Source organism: Tamandua tetradactyla, chromosome 15 (assembly GCF_023851605.1).
Source record: "Tamandua tetradactyla isolate mTamTet1 chromosome 15, mTamTet1.pri, whole genome shotgun sequence".
Taxonomy (NCBI): domain Eukaryota; kingdom Metazoa; phylum Chordata; class Mammalia; order Pilosa; family Myrmecophagidae; genus Tamandua; species Tamandua tetradactyla.
The window spans coordinates 40,228,990-40,243,106 of record NC_135341.1 but is presented as its reverse complement, the minus strand read 5'-3'; positions in this window follow the sequence as shown (position 1 = coordinate 40,243,106).

Sequence of the window (14,117 nt, the reverse complement as noted above, 5' to 3'; positions counted from 1 at the left end):
CTTACCCATTACCTGCCACATGAAAGAATAAATGAATGGGTAAGTGTCCATCTGAGAGCAGGATGTCTGTTTTAATATCTGTATTTTAGAACTTCGCCTAGTCTTTGAGACCAAAGGAAGAAAGGTTTATTTTGTCCAGGACCTAAATTTTCTGTAGCACATAATGCAACTCAACCTGTATGGATAGATCATTTAAACAATCCAAACACAGGGAGCCCAGAATAAGAATGAGGGCCTTTAATCCTGTATAGCCTAATGTAATGCCTGAATACATCCCAAAGTACATTAAGCAGATAATTAAAAAGTATTGGCAAAGTCCCTTGAGGAATGGGAGAAAAAATATGAAAGTATTAAACTTTACCACCAGGGAAACCCCCAGTACTGCATCAAACATTAGAGACACCCAAATCAATAGCCAAGCCCTTGATCTTGAGGCTTGCTCTTGTGAAGCTTATGTATGTAGCAGAAAAGCTTAGCCTACCTATAGGTATGCCTAAGAGTAACTTCTGGAGGACCTCTCTTGTTGCTCAGATGTGGCCTCACTCTCTAAGCCCAACTCTGCAAGTGAAATCATTGCCCTCCTGCCAATATGGGACATGACATCCAGGGGTGAAAGAATCCCTGGCAGGATGGGAGATGATTTCCAGGGATGACTTCCTGGGATGACTCTGGCACCACAGGATCAACAATTCCATCCTAACCAAAAGGATGAAAAGAAGTGAAACAAATAAGGTATCCGTGGCTGAGAAAGTTCAAATAGAGTCAAGAGGCTACTCTGGTGGTCACTCTTATGCAAGCTTCAGTTAGACCTTACTACCTATCATAGCTTGCCAAACCCCAACCAAAACCATTTCAGCCAATCCTAAAGAACACCTAGGACATTATATAAGATTCTACAATGGTTCCATGCACTCGGATAACTTTCCAGAAACCTACAACCTCCAGATGGGTCCCTAGACCAGATATTTCCTAAAATGCAGAGAAGCCAGCCTCCCCAGAACATCAATAAGTTCCATCCCCCTATCTCATATTATTGATGGCCCCTTCCAACATGAAAATGTTAGAATAGGCATAGCCCAAATACCACTAAAGAGTGGGATAAAGATGGTGATGGTGGAGTTATACAGAGAAGACCGGGTTTAACAAATGAGTATAAGTGCTGAATCTTTATATTGAAATTTCTTTTAACCCCCAGTGTCTGGGAGCAGTTGGTAGTAACAACCTAAAAATGTGGAATTGTGACCCATATTAAACTCTGAAATCTGTTCTACAACTAATTGTTGTGATGTGCTTTGAAAGTTATTGCTTTTTTTGTATATGCTATTTTTCACAAAAAAAATCTATTGTGATGATAAAAAAAATAATAAATAAATAAAAGAATAAATGAATGGATACCACTTGACCCTGCCTTAGGAGGAAGAGGTATGTAAAAAGAGAGTAACATTCGTTGTTTCTCTTAGAACATCTCTGCCTAATAGGTATTAATATCCCCATTTTAAAGACAAGGAACTGAAGAAACCTAAGGCAAGTTGAATATGCCCAGGAGTATGCATCCATCTGGCTCCCTCACATTAAATGTATTTGCTGAGAAAGTCCAAGAAGCATGGTGTTATGTGTTGGCATCAAGCTGGCATAGCAGTGTCTCTGGAACACAGACACAAAGAATACCTAAAAATAAAGCTTTGTAAACAAAGCCCAACCAATAGCAACTCTTGATTGAGCCCCAGAATAAACCTTCTTAGGAAAACCCTAAGACACGCTGGTCTGCTTGGTGTCACTGGCCATCTTGCTAATTAATTTCCATCATGGTTATGTACTGGTGTTCAGGTTGTCAGATGTAGCATCAGTGTGTCTCTTTATATATGAAGAGTTTATTGAAATAAAGAAGGTTCCAGGGTCTCCCCCACCAGGCAGGGGCAGACCACATAGTGAGCTGCTCACTTGTAGGATGAGGAGGGGCGATCCAAGTTGGAGACCAAGTCCTGTCATGGGGGACTTGGCCTCAGGGCTGTCAGTGGAGCACCGGGATAGGAGATGGGACAGCACAGACTCCACCAGAATCAGATCCAGGAGTGACGGGAACCAAGGTGGAGCCGAGGGGGTGAGCAGTAAAGTCATCAAGGTGGGGGCTTAAATAAACTAACTGCACAGATTAATGCCTCACTCGTGCTGGCTGAAGAGCTCAGGCATAGCTTGATCCAGGACTCAGACTACAATGCTGCTATCCACGTTTTGTCTCAGCTTCCTCTCAGTTATCACAGTGGGGCAGGAGGGCTCCCCCTGTAGGGTGCTGCAGTACACACAACAGGCAGCTACAGCAGGGCCAAGTCTCACAGCTCCACAGCCCCAGCTCCTGGGAAAAACAGCAGTCTTTGGCCTGCATCCCCCATGGAAGCCCTGAAGTTCACTCTGATTGGACTAGTCTAGGTCAAGTGTCAACCCTGAGCCAATCACCATGGCCAAGGGAAAAAGAAAACCATAAGAGCTAATAAATGGGTTTAAAAAGGTTACAGAATACAAGAGCAACATACAAAAAAATCAGTTATATTTCTATATGCTAAAAACGAACAATCTGAAGATGAAATCAAGGAAGCAATTCCATTTATAATAGCATCAAAAGGATAAAAATGCACACGAACAAATGTAACACAAGAAGTGCACATATACTGAAAATTACAAAACATTATTGAAAGAAATTAAATATCTAAATAAATGGAGGACATCCCATGTTCATGGATTAGAGGACTTAATATTGTCAAGGTGGGAATACCCCCTAAATTGATCTACAGATTCAATGCAATCTCTATCAAAATCCCAGGAGCCCTTTTTGGGAGAAATTGACAAATTGATCTTAAAATTCATATAGAAATGCAAGGAACTCAAAATAGCCAAAAAATGAGAACAAGAAAAAAATTCTTCCATTTGCCAGTGCCCTACAAATTTTTCCTGCTCTTTCTCCAGTTGGGACCTTGGCAGGAATTCCACATAGTCAACTCAGAAAGGTGATTAATATGGCATTACCCCATCAGCCACAGGCACCCAAGGGAGGGAGCCTTAGACACTGAGGAATTCTCTCCTGGGTTGTTGAGGGGAGAGAATAAATGGGATGCAGCCCAATAAATGAGCTCTATTATCTATGTTGAGTTGAAAGAAGTGATTGGATAGGTGGGGATTAAAATAGACTGTCTGAAACTGCTCCAGTGACTATAGAAGCCATTGTGCTACACTGAGAAGTCAGGCCAGGCACAGAAGCCAAGTCTCCTGACCTACAGCTTCCCCCCAGTATGGCTGCATCTGTCATCTCTGCTCTCTACATAAATAGCCTTGCCATGGACACCAGAAATACAACAAATCCCTGATTCGGATCAATGGGACAGAAGCTGGAATACAGTAAGGGGGTGAGAATTAAATCAGTCTGGAATGTACTAGACATGGATAAAACCCCACCTCAGTAAACTTAATAAAACTTCAAAGTTTGTAGTGGCTTTGTTAACGTCAATCAGAATATTTCTGTGAATAATTGCTGTCATAAATAGAGAAAACCTAGTTCTTAGCTTCAAAGAGTTTGTATTCTAGTTAGAATTTAGTTGTACAAGGGCATATAGTGTAAGAGAGTAATAAGGAAGGAATAAAAATGCTGGAAAACTTTAAAAAGCAGATAGATAAAGAATGACCTAAGAAGACTTCATAGAAGAGATGAGACTTGTAAGACTTCCAAATAAAAGACTAGCATTTTAAAAAAATAGAGCTCTGAACTAGTTTTTTAGAAGCCATACCTGATTTTGCAAATTAACACATTCCTGGTATTATTAGGTAGTTGGGAATAATGTAGAGAAAAATTTGAGGGTTTTTTCTGGATATAAATCCCTTAAATATTAAAAAACTGATTATATTTTAAGCTTGGGGCTTTTCTGACCTTTGAAGGTAGTGCTGAATTGGATTGATAGATTTTAGACATATTGTAAAGTAATTACCTGTGTGTTCTGAGTATAAAGTGTATAGATGCCTGGCTATGTTCCAAACCCAAGCATAAATTTCTTCCTTCTTCCATTATTTTGTAGTATCTCTGTCTATTCTCCCCTTCATGAGTACTGTTATTGGAAGGAAGTACGTAGGGTCAAAAGCTTTGTAAATCCAGTAGCCATGTTTCTTGATGATGATTGAACAATGATATAGCTTTAACAATGAATGTTTTCTCATTGTGAAAACATTCACAAGGTTTTCTGTGAATGTGAAAACTTTGTGTCTGATGCTCCTTTTAGCTACTATATCAACAAAAGAGTAGAACATATGGAATAAAAATAAATAATAGGGGGGAACAAATGTTAAAATAAATTTAGTTTGAAATGCTAGTGGTAAATGAAAGCGAGGGGTAAGGGGTATGGTATGCACAATCTTTTTTTTCTCTATTATCGTTTTATTTCTTTTTCTGTTGTCTTTTTATTTCTTTTTCTAAATCAATGCAAATGTTCTAAGAAATGATGAATATGCAACTATGTGATGATATTAAGAATTACTGATTGTATATGTAGAATGGAATGATATCTTAATGTTTTGTTTGTTAATTTTTTTTAATTAATAAAAAAAGTTTAAAAAAAAGCTTTGTAAATTTATTATCATATATTTAAAAAGAAAAGAAGAAGAAGAAGAAAGAAAGTTTTTGCATCAAGCCGAGTATTCAGGCAAAACTAAAGTTTAGCTTTATTCCTGTTAAAATAACGTGGGTTATTAGTCTGCTCTTAAATGTAAAGATTTTTTTTTTAAAGTTCTTCTTAATCATCTGAGTACTCTGTCTATAAAACATAGATCTTACATCAGAATAATATTCTTGTTAATATCCTTGGCCCTCTCCTCTTTTATTTCAGAAGACAAATCTTCTCACTGTTAAGGGAAAAACTATTACAAAGTCTGTTCTTTCACCTAGTGTAAGTAAGGTGCTCAAATAGTTTAACCTATTACAAAGGAGGTTTTGGGGTAGACTACAGTGGTTAAAAGGGATTTTCTATCTTGTTGCTGGTTAAAATTATATAGGTAAATATTCATATATTTAGAGACTACATAAAATTCATAAAAATTTGACAATGTTCTCACTGCCCATGTTGTATCTGACACTAGTCTGCATGATGGTAAGCAATGCTACAGTGTTGTTAGTCATGGTTTTAGCTATTCTTAAAAGGCTACAGGTCATAGAAACAGCCAAATTGTCATTTGCACTGCTTCGCTCTAATACATCTCCAAAAGTAAACGTGATCAACTATAGGTCAGAGCTCCATCTGCAACAAGGAAAAACTTTAAAGGAAAGGCACTACAAATATATATATATATATATTATATTGTATCTGTTAATTAACACAACTGGTAAATGTGTAAAAGGGAAAGAGAACAAAACCTCTGCTATGGTTTCTTAATATATGAAAGCAGCTTCATTTAAAAATACTTATAAAAATTAAAGCTCAGATTGTAAGTGCTATCTTTAAATTCTGAAATGCTTTGCTCTTTATATAACCTAGTAGTTCCTTGAAACTTTAAGTATCCATGTGACACCTGAGACTCAGATTTAGTTCTCCAGTGCTGAAAGTCAACATAAATCCACACTGCAACTGTTTAAAAAAAACAAAAACTGAAAATGATCAAACTCCAATTAATGATGTGATAAAACTGATCTGGTTAAAACTAAGGTAAATCAATATATGAGGTAAAGAATAAATGCCTATATTTTAAAGCTTTAACATTTGTGTGAGAGAAAAAGAAAAATGTTCATTTTGCCCCAAATTTGCACTATCTAATTTAATCTGTCTAGTCAGTTAAACAACCTAATTCAGCTTTATTTGATATAGAACCTGGGATAATGAACAAAATCTTAACGTTCTATACAAATAAATGTTATGCAATGATGCATTTCAGAGTATTTTGGGCAGAAAATGAAAAGTGCTTGCAAAGTCCTTTGAAGGATTGGGAAAGATAGAGCTATTAAGCTTCCCCACCTGGGGAGTGCCTGACATTTTTTTAAGCAAGAGGGGCTCCCAATTTAATAAGCCAAGGTCTCAATTTGGAGGCTTGCCCTTATGAAACTTATTTCTGTAATAGTAAACTAAACTTGCTTAGGATTAGTGCCTAAGAGCCATCTCCAGAAAATCTCGCTGTTGCTCAAATGTGGTCTCTCTCTAAGCCAAACTCTGAGTTTCTCCCCTACTTGGGACATAATTCCCAGGGGTGTAAGCCTGGCACTGGCAGTGTAAAATATAACCGGACCTGGCATCATGGGCATTCTGAGACATAACTGGCATCATGGGCCCTGGCATCATGAGACAAGTTCCAAGGATAAGCCCGGCCCTGGCATCATGGATGAGCTGACCAAAAAGGGGTAAAGAAATAGAGTTTCAATGGCTAAGAGATTTCAAATAGAGTTGAGAGGTCATTCTGGAGGTTACTCTTATGCAAGTTTCAGCCAGATATTGCAAACTGCCACAATATGGCAAACGCCAACCAATAATATTCCTGGAAACCCTGAAAGATATCCTGTGCTCTATAAAATTTTGCTTAAGTTTCTTTTTCAGAGACTTGAAACCTCCAGATTATTTCAATGCCAGAGAAGCTCTGAATCCCAGAGATACTGGACTCTGCAAGAATAACAACCGGCTTAATTGTTTCAACCCTTGCCCCTTAATAACAATGCCCCTTTTCCGCCTTGAAGCAGTTAGAGAGTCATCACCCAGATTCTCCTCAAGATCGAGAGATAATTATCAAATGAGAGGGAGGAACTATAACCAAGAAATTAGGATTTAACGGATGATTTTGATTCCTGAATCAGTATGTAGATATTCCTTTTTGCTTTCTGGTATATTGGAGTAGAAAGAGTGAAATTCCTGAAACCTCTAAATTGTAATCTTCTGCCTTAATCTCTGTTAATGATCGTACAGCCCTTATCTTCTGTCCCTGAGATTGTAAAAACCTTGTGACTAACCTTCATTTGTACCCAGTTATCCAGTTTTTCAACTTTAGAGTCTTGTCATTGCTAAAACAGCCCCTAATGTTTATTAATGAAGGGTCTTCAATCAACCCAGAAATACCCCCCCCAATTTAAAGTTATCTTGATAATCGAGACTGGATCTAACCAAAGGGGGCCTGCCTGACATGATGAGCAGCAGCTTAGCCTTTAACCTACAAGTCACCTATACCTCTGACATTTTCTTACACACATTCTGTGACTAAGCATGTGTACTGGTTTGCAAGGATGTATGTACCCTAGAAAAGCCATGTTTTATTCCTAATCCCATTTTGTAAAGGCAGACATTTCTTCTAATCCCTATTCAGTACTGTATGTTTGAAACTGTAATTAGATCATCTCCCTGGGGATGTGACTCAATCAAAAGTGATTGTGCAATAGGACTAGATACAAAAACTCAAAAATGGACAGCACAATAATACCTAATTGTAAAGTAATCATGTTAAAACACTGAATGAAGCTGCATCCGAGCTATAGGTTTTTGTTTTGTTTTGTTTTGTTCTTACTATTATTACTTTTATTTTTTCTCTATATTAACATTCTATATCTTTTTCGATTATATTGCTAGTTCTTCTAAACCGATGCAAATGTACTAAGAAACGATGATCATGCATCTGTGATGATGTTAAGAATTACTGATTGCATATGTAGAATGGTATGATTTCTAAAAAAAAAAAAAAAAATGGACAGCACAATACTACCTAATTGTAATGTAATTATGTTAAAACACTGAATGAAGCTGCATCTGAGCTATAGTTTTTTTTTTCTTATGTATTTTTGTATTTTTTATTTTTATTTTTATTTTTTCTCTATATTATCATTTTCTTTCTTTTTCTGTTGTCATGCTATTTCTTTTTCTAAATCGATGCATATGTACTAAGAAATGATGATCATACATCTATGTGATGATATTAAGAATTACTGATTGCATATGTAGAATGGAATGATTTCTAAATGTTGTGTTAGTTTATTTTTTTTAATTAATAAGAAAAAATTTTAAAAAAATCAATTAAAAAAAGTGATTGTTAAACTGAATTAGATGGAGACATGTCTCCACCCATTTGGGTGGGTCTTGATTAGTTTACTGGAATCCTATAATAGAGCAAATATTTTGGAGAGTGGGAGAGATTTGGAGAGAGCGGAGAAAGATGACAGAACACTGCAGAATGACATAGCCATGAGAACCAGGAGTCCACCAGCCAGCAACCTTTGGAGCTTCATGAAACAGGAAGCCAGGAGAGGGAGCTAGAGATGATGCCCTGTTCGCCATGTGCCCTTCCAGATGAGAGAGAAACCCTGACTGTGTTCACCATGTGCCTTCTAACTTGAGAGAGAAACTCTGAATTTCACTGGCCTTCTTGAACCAAGGTATCTTTCCCTGGATGCCTTAGATTGGACATTTCTATAAACTTGTTTTAATTGGGACATTTCCATGGCCTTAGAACTGTAAAGTAGCAACTTGTTAAATTCCCGTTTTTAAAATCCATTTCATTTCCAGTGTATTGCATTCTGGCAGCTGGCAAACTAAAACAGCATGTAATCAATTTGAGCATGCTGTATAATTAAATCACCTCTAATTACATCATCTGAGGCCACTGTGCTCATTGCCTTAAACCCAGTCCATCTTTTTTCTAATAAAATTACCCAAATTACTTCAGTTCCAGAAGACAGATTTTGGGCTGCTAGGCCACCTGCCCTCCTACTATGTGCATAGTAATAAACTCTTTCTCTCGTTGATTGATAAATAAAGTTTATTATTTTAAACAATTAAACCATGGTAACTTTGAAAGAGACGCTCTTCTCCTATAAGCACAGGAAATAAACTGAGGTCAAGCCCAGGATCTGATAATAAGGGCTGTAGACAAACTAATCAAGTGTCCAGTCCCTTCAGGACTCTTGCACTAAGCTAAGGGCACTAGTTGGGGACATTTGGGCAGACTTGGATGAGGCTAAGAATATTGAACCCCAAATTCCCTTGAACCTCTCCCAGTTCTTCCTGGGAAGGAGGTAGCCTACACAACAGAGATGCAAGATCTCATTAATATATTGACAAGGGCATGGGGATGATAGAGAGGCAGGTATTCTTAAAAAAGATCCAAGAGACTCAATTGAGATGAATCTATTTTGGTGGGGAAGGACATGTAGGTTCACTTGGAATTCAGAATAGAGAATCTACCCCAGGGAGCACATAAGAACATGGTCAACATCATGAACCATTAGGGAAATGCAAGTCAAAACCACGATGAGATTTCTTTTCACACTTATTAGAATAGCCACTATTAAACAAACAGAAAGCTACAGATGTTGGAGAGAATGTGGAGAAATAGGAACACTCATTCACTGCTGGGGGTAATATAAAATTGTGTAACCACTGTGGAAGACAGTTTGGCAGTTCCTCAGCAAGCAAAGTATAGAATTGTCCATGACCTGGCAATCCCATTGCTTGGTATAGATTGAAATTGAAAGCAATGAATGGACAAACAAAATGTGGTAAATACATACAATGGAATATTATTCATCCATAAAAATGAATCAAGTCCTGATTTATACTACAACATGGATGAACCGTGAAGACATCATATTGAGTGAAATAAACCAGACACAAAAAGACAAATATTATATGGTCTCACTTATATGAAAAACCCAGAATAAGCAAATTCATAGAAACAGAATGAAAATTATAAGTTACCAGGGGTGGGAAATGGAGGGTGACTGCTCAATGGATATAAAGTTGCTGTTTGAGGTGATGGAAAAGTTTTCTTAATGGAGGATGGTGATGGTAGCACAGAGCCCTGAATGTAATTAACACCACTGAATTGCATACTTACATGAATTGTCACATTGTATATATTTTAACACAATCTTTAAAAAAAAAATTCTACCACCAGGACCAACAAACTATGGCCCCAAATCTGGCCTACTGTCTATTTTTGTAAATAAAATTTTATTGGAACATAGTACTGCCCCTTCATTTATGTTCTCACTATAACCGCTTTTACACTATAACTACAGAGATGAGTAGTTGTGTCAAAGACTGCATGACACTCAAAGCCTAAAACACTTAATACCTGGCCCTTTGCAGTTGAAGTTTGCAGACCCTTGGTCTGCCAAATTGGCTAGCAGAGTCTGAACACAAAGGTGGCCTACAGTTAATGAGGTCCTAAAATCTAAACTCACTGGCTCAACAACATACTCTTAAACAACCAGTGGGTCAAGGAAGAAATTACAAGAGAAATCAGTAAATATCTCGAGGCAAATGATAATGAAAACACAACATATCAAACCTTATAGGATGCAGCAAAGGCAGTGCTAAGAGGGAAATTTATTGCCCTAAATGCCTATATCAAAAAAGAAGAAAGGGCAAAAATTCAGGAATTAACTGTCCACTTGGAAGAACTGGAGAAAGAACAGCAAACTAACCCCAAGGCAAGCAAAAGGAAAGAAATAACAAAGATTAGAGCAGAAATAAATGAAATTGAGAACATGAAAACAATTGAGAAAATCAATAAAACCAGAAGCTGGTTCTATGAGAAAATCAATAAGATTGATGGGCCCTTAGCAAGATTGACAAAAAAGAAGAAGAGAGAGGATGCAAATAAATAAGATCAGAAATGGAAGAGGAGACATAACCACTGACCCCACAGAAATAAAGGAGGTAATAACAGGATACTATGAACAACTTTATGCTAATAAATACAACAATGTAGATGAAATGGACAACTTCCTAGAAAGGAATGAACAACCAACTTTGACTCGAGAAGAAACAGATGACCTCAACAAACCAATCACAGGTAAAGAAATTGAATCAGTCATTAAAAAGCTTCCCAAAAAGAAAAGTCCAGGACCAGATGGCTTCACATGTGAATTCTACCAAATATTCCAGAAAGAATTAGCACCAATCCTGCTCAAACTCTTCAAAAAAATTGAAGAGGAGGGAAAGCTACCTAACTCATTCTACGAAGCCAACATCAACCTCATACCAAAACCAGACAAAGACATTACAAAAAAAGAAAACTACAGACCAATCTCTCTAATGAATATAGATGCAAAAATCCTCAACAAAACTCTAGCAGATCGAATCCAGCAACATATTAAAAGAATTATACATCATGACCAAGTAGGATTCATCCCAAGTATGCAAGGATGGTTCAACATAAGAAAATCAATTAATGTAATACACCATATCAACAAATCAAAGCAGAAAAATCACATGATCATCTCAATTGATGCAGAGAAGGCATTTGACAAGATTCAACATCCTTTCCTGTTGAAAACACTTCAAAGGATAGGAATACAAGGGAACTTCCTTAAAATGATAAAGGGAATATATGAAAAACCCACAGCTAATATCATCCTCAATGGGGAAAAACTGAAAAATTTCCCCCTAAGATCAGAAACATGCCAAGGATGTCCACTATCACCACTGTTATTCAACATTGTGTTGGAAGTTCTAGCCAGAGCAATTAGACAAGAAAAAGAAATACAAGGCATCAAAATTGGAAAGGAAGAAGTAAAACTCCCACTGTTTGCAGATGATATGATACTATACATCAAAAACCCTGAAAAATCCACAGCAAAACTACTAGAGCTAATAAACAAGTACAGCAAAGTGGCAGGTTACAAGATCAACATTCAAAAATCTGTAGTGTTTCTATACACTAGTAATGAAAAATCTGAGGGGGAAATCAAGAAACGAATTCCATTTACAATTGCAACTAGAAGAATAAAATACTTAGGAATAAATTTAACTAAAGAGACAGATAACCTATACAAAGAAAACTACAAGAAATTGTTTAAAAAAATCACAGAAGACCTAAATAGATGGAAGGGCATACCATGTTCATGGATTGGAAGATTAAATATAGTTAAGATGTCCATTCTACCTAAATCGATTTACAGATTCAATGCAATACCAATCAAAATCCCAACATCTTACTTTTCAGAAATAGAAAAACCAATAAGCAAATTTCTCTGGAAAGGCAGGGTGCCCCGAATTGCTAAAAGTATCTTGAGGGAAAAAAACGAAGCTGGAGGTTCCACACTGTCTGACTTTAAGGCATATTATGAAGTCACAGTGGTCAAAACAGCATGGTACTGGCATAAAGATAGATATATTGACCAATGGAATCTAATAGAGTGTTTAGATATATGCCCTCTCATCTATGGACATTTGGTCTTTGATAAAGCCATCAAGTCACTCACCTGGGACAGAACAGTCTCTTCAATAAATGGTGCCTAGAGAACTGGATATCCATATGCAGGGGAATGAAAGAGGACCCGTATCTCGCACCCTATACAAAAGCTAACTCAAAATGGATCAAAGATCTAAACACTAGGTCTAAGACCATAAAACAGTTGGAGGAAAATGTAGGGAAATATCTTATAAATCTTATAGTTGGAGGTGGTTTTATAGACTTTACACCCAAAGCAAGAGAATTGAAGAAAGAAAGAAAGAAATGGGAACCACTCAAAATTAAACACTTTTGCACATCAAAGAACTTCATCAAGAAAGTAAAAAGACAGCCTACACAATGGGAGACAATATTTGGAAATGACATGTCAGATAAAGATCTGGTACCCAGAATTTATGGAGAGATTGTTCAACTCAACAACGGGGGACAGCCAATCCAATTGCAAAATGGGAAAAGGACTTGAGCAGACACTTCTCAGAAGAGGAAATACAGATGGCCAAGGGGCACATGAAGAGATGCTCAATGTCCCTGGCTATTAGAGAAATGCAAATCAAAACCACAATGATATGTCATCTCACACCCACCAGAATGGCCATTATCAATAAAACAGAGAATGATGTGCTGGAGAGGATGTGGAGAGAGGCACACTTGTTCACTGTTGGTGGGAATGTCTAGTGGTGCAGCCGCTGTGGAGGGCAGTTTGGCGGTTCCTCAAAAAGTTGAATATAGAATTGCCATATGACTCAGCAATGCCCTGCTAGGTGTCTACTCAGAGGACATGGGGGCAAAGACACAAACAGACATTTGCACACCAATGTTTATAGCAGCGTTATTTACAGTTGCAGAGAGATGGAGGCAGCCAAAATACCCATCAACAGACGAGTGGCTAAACAAACTGTGGTATACACATACGATGGAATATTATGCAGCTTTAGGACAGAATGGAGTTGTGAAGTATGTAACAACATGGATGGACCTTGAGAACATTGTGCTGAGTGAGACTAGCCAAAAACAAGGGGACAGGTAGTGTATGTTCTCACTGATATGAACTAACATTAGTGAATAAGCTTGGAATATTTCGTTGGCAACAGAGACCATCAGGAGATAGACATAGGGTAAGATATTGGGTGGTTGGAGCTGGGGGGATACAGACTGTGCAACAGGACTGAATACAAAAACTCAGAAATGGACGGCACGGTACTGTCTAACTGTGGTACAGTTATGTTAGAACACTGAATGAAGCTGCATGTGAGAGTGGTGGAGGGAGGAGGGCTGGGGACATAAATGAAATCAGAAGGAAAGATAGATGTTAAGGATTGGGATGGTGTGATCTAGGAATGCCTAGTGTGTATAATAGTGGTGACTAAATGTACCAATTCTAAAAATGTTTTTGCATGAGGAAGAACAAAGGAATGTCATTATTGCAGGGTGCTGAAAATAGATGGTAATTAATATTTTAGAATTTCAACTTATGTGTGAGATTAAAGCAAAAAAGGTTTATTTGTTACAAAGTTTGTATTTTGACTGGTGCATTTCCTAATATAACTTATGTAGATAGTTTGATTGAACACCATAAGTACTTGGAATCTCAGGTAGGACATGAGATTTTGTTGGTTTGTCCAGAGTGATGCCCCAATGAATCCCAGAGTGATTCAATCAGTGAGTGGAAAAGTATTTGCAAAGCCCCATTCAGGGAATGGTGAGAACGGGGAGAAATTCAACTTCCCCAAGTTGAATTCTTGATATTCTCACAAGCAGTGTGGACAACCAAAGCTATAGGCTGAGCCCCTAGTCTTGGAGTTTGTTCATATGAAACTTAACCCCACAGAGGATAGGTCAAGTCTACTTAAAATTTAGGCCTAGGAGTCACCCCCAAGAGAGCCTCTTTTGTTGCTCAGATGTGGCCTCTCTCTCCAGCC